This window comes from Mesocricetus auratus, unplaced genomic scaffold, assembly GCF_017639785.1.
Source record: "Mesocricetus auratus isolate SY011 unplaced genomic scaffold, BCM_Maur_2.0 Super-Scaffold_100003, whole genome shotgun sequence".
NCBI classification, from domain to species: Eukaryota; Metazoa; Chordata; class Mammalia; order Rodentia; family Cricetidae; genus Mesocricetus; species Mesocricetus auratus.
The window spans coordinates 72924839-72930971 of NW_024429188.1; positions in this window are offsets into that span (position 1 = coordinate 72924839).

Consider the following 6133-nt stretch of genomic DNA (forward strand, 5'->3'; position numbering starts at 1 on the left):
CCCCCAGACTTTACTAGGCCTACAGACCTTAGCATGACTGACCCCATGATGGAAGTGCCATTCGGGCTGTAAAATTCAGCACATAGAGAGCAACACTTGCCAAAATGAAAACAAAGACATAGTCCATCAAAGTCCGTAATTCTGATAAGGTCTCTAAATGTACTGACCTTGGTTTTCGGTTTCTGTGGCTTCCCTTTGGGCTAATATTTCTTGTTAACTGGAGTAAATATATCATACTTAAAAATCTAACCCTGCCAAAGCCTCAGGGCTACACTGAGATCCCAAATACCCACTGTATGGTCACTGGCCAGCTAACAAAGAATTTCTATTAGCTTGGACCCTTATCTGAGATGCCACATCTGGGGGACACCCCACAGCAGAGGGATAAACTGTTAAAGTCACATTTTACAAACATAGAAATTAAAAGTCATTTAAATTTTCAAGTCATAGAAATTATGTAGTTCACTCTTAGGCATATATCCAAAAGAGGCAAATTCATACAACAAGGGCATCTGCTCCACTATGTTCATAGCAGCATTATTTGTAATAGCCAGAACCTGGAAGCAACCTAGATGCCCCTCAACTAAAGAGTGGATAGAGAAAATGTGGTGCATTTACAAAATGGAGTATTACTCAGCAGAAAAAAAAATGGAATCTTGAAATTCGCAGGTAAATGGATAGCACTGGAAGAAACAATCCTGAGTGAGGTAGCCCAGTCACAAAAAGGCAAACATGGTATGTACTCACTCATATATGGATTTTAGACATGGATCAGGATAGTGCCTGTCTGCACTTCCACTGACAGAGAGTCTGGGAAACAGGAAAGAACCTAAAAGATATGCATGGTACCCAAGAGAAGAGAAATGAGGCAAGATCCTCTGAACAGATGGGGAACATGGCGAGGGGTGGAGGGGGTGGTTGCTGGGAAATAGAGAGGGGTAGAAGAGGAAGAGAGAGTACATCATGGGGAACAGGAAGGTTGAGTGGGGGGGGTAGGATAGGGGGAAGAGGGAATCATAGGTTAGAAGACAGATCAGGCACCATTGTGACCTCTAGTGATCTAAAGGGATAACACCAATTGGCAAGCTAAGCAATAGTGGAGAGACTACCTCGAATGCCCATTCCTGATAATGAACTTGATGTCTATAACCATCCTGGAGCCTTCATCCAGTGACTGATGGAAGCAGAGGCAAACACCCACAGTTAAACACTGAACTGAACCCAAGGAACCCAGCGACAGAGAGAGAGGAGCGATGAGCAAATTGGCAAAGAATGGGCTAGCAAAACCAGCAGAGATAGCTGATCTGAACAGGGGAGAGCTCTTGGACCCCAGACCGACAGCTGGGAGGCCAGCATGGGACTGATCCAGACCCCCTGAATGTGAGAGTCAGTGAGGAGGCCTGGGCAACCTATGAGGCCCTAAGCAGTGGATCAGTGTTTATTCCTCGAATACAAATAGACATCGTGTGTCCATAACACAAAGAGGGATGCTCTCTCAGCCTGGACTCTTAGGGGAGTACTTGGACCCTACCCTGAGTGAAATGATAGACTCTAGATATCCCCTATGTGGAAGGAATTGACAATAGGATGGGAGAATGGGGGGGGACGATGGGGGGATGCAGGAGGAGGGGAGGGAGAGGGAACTGGGATTGACATGTAAAACAAGCTATTTAAAATTAAAATAACAAAAAACATAAAAAAGAAGTTATGTAGTAAAAGAACCAGAGTATGGGGCAGAGAAGGAGCCTAGGTTTTTACTCTTCCAACTGAATTAACAGTCCATTCTCCGTTACAATTCAGTTTAATACTAGCTTACCAACATTACTACCTAAACATAAGCTGAATGGAGGACAGTAGTCATAGTAAAGTAAACCAGGGGGGAAGCTTGGGAAGCCTCAACTCCTCAGAAAGAACTTGAGGCAACTAAGAAATGCTAAGAGAGGGGGGACAGATAGTCTTACCAGGAAAGAACTTTCAGATCAGTTATCCAATATCAAATAGTCTTGAATATATATCCATAGAAGTAATATTATACTGACAGCATGGCACATTTATGTATTTAGAAATTATATAATGTATGTCTAACAACAATTAATGAAAAATAGAAGTCATGAATTTGAAAGATAGCAAGGAGAGATATGCAGGAGTGTTTGGAGGGGAAAGGGAAGGGTGATATATGACCTGAAAATTTAAAAATGATTTTAACAATATTAAATGCTCATATAGAACACAAGGATGCTGGAGTAGATGACTCTTGAGGTACACATGTTGCTTACTTTTAACTTTTAGCCTACTTTGTCACTCCACTAGCTGATTACAAGAGCAAAGTTGACCTGCTTCAATGTTGTAAAAAGATGTTCACTCACTACTATAGTTTGTCCATTGTTTAACTTTACTTAATTTCTCTTAAAAATACTTAATGTTTTATTTTATCTTGTATGTGTGATTTTTAGAATGGGGTATGTGCACCAGGACCTTTACTTAGTTTCTTAACACATTAACTTATGTTTTTCATAAAATAAGACTGTACAGTTCCCAAATTATTATCACAATCATTCCTCACTAGTGACAATAATAGAATGTAGGTATCTTCAGAAAGCTAATTTTGAAGAAATTATAAGTGGTTCAAGAACATCTTAGTCTGAGGAACATGAATTCTACAATCTTGGCATATTCATATACAAGGGAACTTGGACACTAAAGTACCTGTTTAAATGGAGACTATAAAGACTAGAAATTTGCCTCCCTCCTCACCTCCCAGATGTTTATCCTCAGTCATGTCAACTGTTAAATTGTTGTCACACTTAACTCAGGAAAAATGTTCAAAATATATTTCATATTGTTACAGAATTCTCGTAGAAAGGCAAAAGACAGTGAAGGCTTTTACTAGGAAGGAGCCTTATTTGTGCAGGCACTAGCTTGGTGTATTTATTTCCAAAGGCAGAGATCTCTTAGTGCAGTAGAGGGCTATCCTTTCCTCCCACTTAGATACAAACATATATTTTCATTGAGTATTCTATGACTATAGACCTATGACACTAAGATTACAGGAATGTTATCGGGTTGTCATCACACTGTCCACACCGGAACATAAGGCTGCCCATGCATATACTGACATTATGTCATGGTGTACTAAAAGGTCCCCTACTGCTGACAGCCAGGTCTGGCAGGGGCCAGGACCCAAAGAGGAGGTAAGGAGTAGTCTAGGGAAGAATGAGTCAGGCATGACTGACTAGCAGCCAGAGTACTTCTTTATTATACAGAATTCAGTGAGCAGGGATAGATTCATGTGTTCCAAAGCATAGATCATATCATTTTGTTTTCATATACATGTTTCATTTCCATTTGCACATCTTTTAGTCATCATTAGTAAAGAGTTACTGTTTACAATCATTTTTCCTCAAGTTTAGTCATCACTGATAGACAGTTATCTTTTACAATCATTTTTAGTCAACCCCATAACCTGATTTTTAAGAATCTAGAGGCATATAACAACCTATTCTCAGGCTGCCAGTTTTTGCAGCTTCAAGGATGCTATATAGAATGAAAATCTCCAAGCCAGCACAGGCAGAATGCCATGCCCTGTACAGTGTATTATTAAATCTTGATGGTCACAGAGCTCAAGAAAAATGCTCAGGCCAAATCTGTTACAGTTACTACTCAAATTCTGGCATAATAAAAAATTTATGTTTTATATCTTTATAGAACATATTTATTTGTCTAATCTTGGCATTCTTTTGTTCCTTAGTCACTTTTCTAAGAAAGGGAGGTCCTAACACCTCATTCTTTTATCATCCTTCCATCCTTCCACTCCATTCTTTGCCCATCAATAGAAGTCTCTGTATAGGGCAGAGGTTAACTTCAGCTAATCTAATTTTGTTGCTGGATATGTCACATAATCTCCTAAGTGTATAATGTGAAGAGGCTAGCCCATAAAACCTTATTGACCTTGTAAAGTTTACTTTGTTTTCATCATGTTGTTTCTGAATAAGTACAGGGGCAAATGTTTTAAGAATATCTCAGCCGGGTGTAGGTGGTGCACACCTTTAATCCCAGCACTCGGGGAGGTAGAGGCAGGCTGATCTCTGTGAGTTCAAGACCAGCCTGGTTTACAGAGCGAGTTCCAGGACAGGCTTCAAAGCCACACAGAGAAACCCTGTCTCGAAAAACAAAACACAAAGAAAGAAGAAAAAGAAAGAGAAAAAAGGAATATCTCATAGCCTTATAAAGAGACTTATAGCTTCTTTATGTGTGTCACAACCTCCAAGGCATAAAGAAGACATTCAGGTAGATGGGGATATCTCCTTAAAATCGGGAGGGGTGGTATGCTAAGGACTTTAAGGGGGCTTAGAAGGAGTACTCCTGGAAGAGGGCACAAATGATTCATATGAAGTTTCCATCAATACAACATCTCCAAATTGTACAACTATTAAAAACCACCAAGCATGCAACATATAGAGAACACAACCAAAAGTGTCAGAACAGCCATTTGTTGGATCTTTGACAAGCAGCTGTGCTGGCTTTATGACTTTTTGTCATTTCTGTCAGATGTGGTTGTACCACCCTACTACAATATTATTTATATATGAATTTCTATATTCCTAAATTACATATTGTATTATGCCAGAAATTAATTTTTCAATTTCATTTTTGGTGAGTAGGGAGTCAGGGAGGATCTGGAAAGAGTTGAGGGAGGGGGAAATGACCAAAATATGTTGTATGAAAAGATTCAAATGATTTCTCACTTTAAAACAGAAAAATTCTATTTAGTTTTGCTCTAAGAAAATATTTCCAAAATGGTACAAATTCATTTTATAACAAAATTGCACTGTTTAAACAGTTCAGCTAGTGATCACTAAAACTGTATTTAGGATTTAATTCTAATCAGGTTGGCAGGGGTGATGGAGAAAATAGATGTGTGTCAGTTGTGGGGCCTGGGCAGTCTAGGGGACCTCTGGCAGTGGAACCAGTATTTATCCCTAGTCCACGAATGGGTTTTTTGGAGCCCATTCCCTATGGAGGATAATCTCTCAGCCTACATACACAGGGAAGGAACTAGGTCCTGAGGCAAATGATGTGACAGACTTTGATGATCCCCCATGGGAGGCCTCACCCTCTCGGAGGAGTGGATGGGGAGTGGGTTGGGAATATGATAGGAGGACAGGAGGGAGAGGGACCTGGGATTAGTATGTAAAATAAGATTATTTTTAATTTGAATAAAATTAATAAAAAATGAAGCAAACTCTTTCCTCTCCAGTTTACTTTTGGTCAATGTTTTATCACAGTTAGAAAGAAGCAAACTAAGAGAAGAGGCATGTTGTTACTGTTTTTATTAGCTCCTTGAATCTTTTATAAACTCTGTATGGTAACTTCCTATTGAATGAATAGCTTACAAAATGTTTTCTTCCATTCTGTGGCTTATGTAATCACTCTCTGGTTTCCTACGCTATGCAGAAGATTTTCTTTGGTATGATAATACTAGAATGATTTTTCTTTTGTTTCCTATGTGTTGCAGAATATTTGTTTACACTGTGAAGATATATCTATGCCAAGGTGCCTTCTGATTGTTTAATAAAGGGCAGAATGGTCAATAGCTATGAAGGAGTTATAGGCGGGACCTCCGGTGAAGAAAAAGTAAGTAAGAGGAGATAATCAAGAAGCAGAGATATGCAAAGAAGGCAAGGAAGGAATCAGAAATACAGAATGAAAAAAGGTAAAAAAGTCACATGGTAAAATGTAGATTAATAGAAATGGGGTAAATTAAGTCATAAGAGCTAGTTAAGAAACAAGCTGCCAGGTGGTGGTGGCACACTCCTTTAATCCCAGCACTCAGGAAGCAGAGGCAGTCAGATCTCTGTGAGTTAGATTCCAGCCTGATCTACAGAGGGAGTTCCAGGGCAGTCTCCAAAGTCACAGAGAAACCCTGTCTCGAAAAACCAAAGAAAGAAAGAAAGAAAGAAAGAAAGAAAGAAAGAAAGAAAGAAAGAAAGAAAGAAAGAAAGAAAGAAAAGAACAAGCCTAAGCTTGTGAGTTTGTAAACCAAAGAAAAATCCAACTACACCTGTGCTTTGGGATTTTTTTTTTCTTAGCAGTTTGGAGATCTACCAAAGGACATTTTTAACACAGATCATAA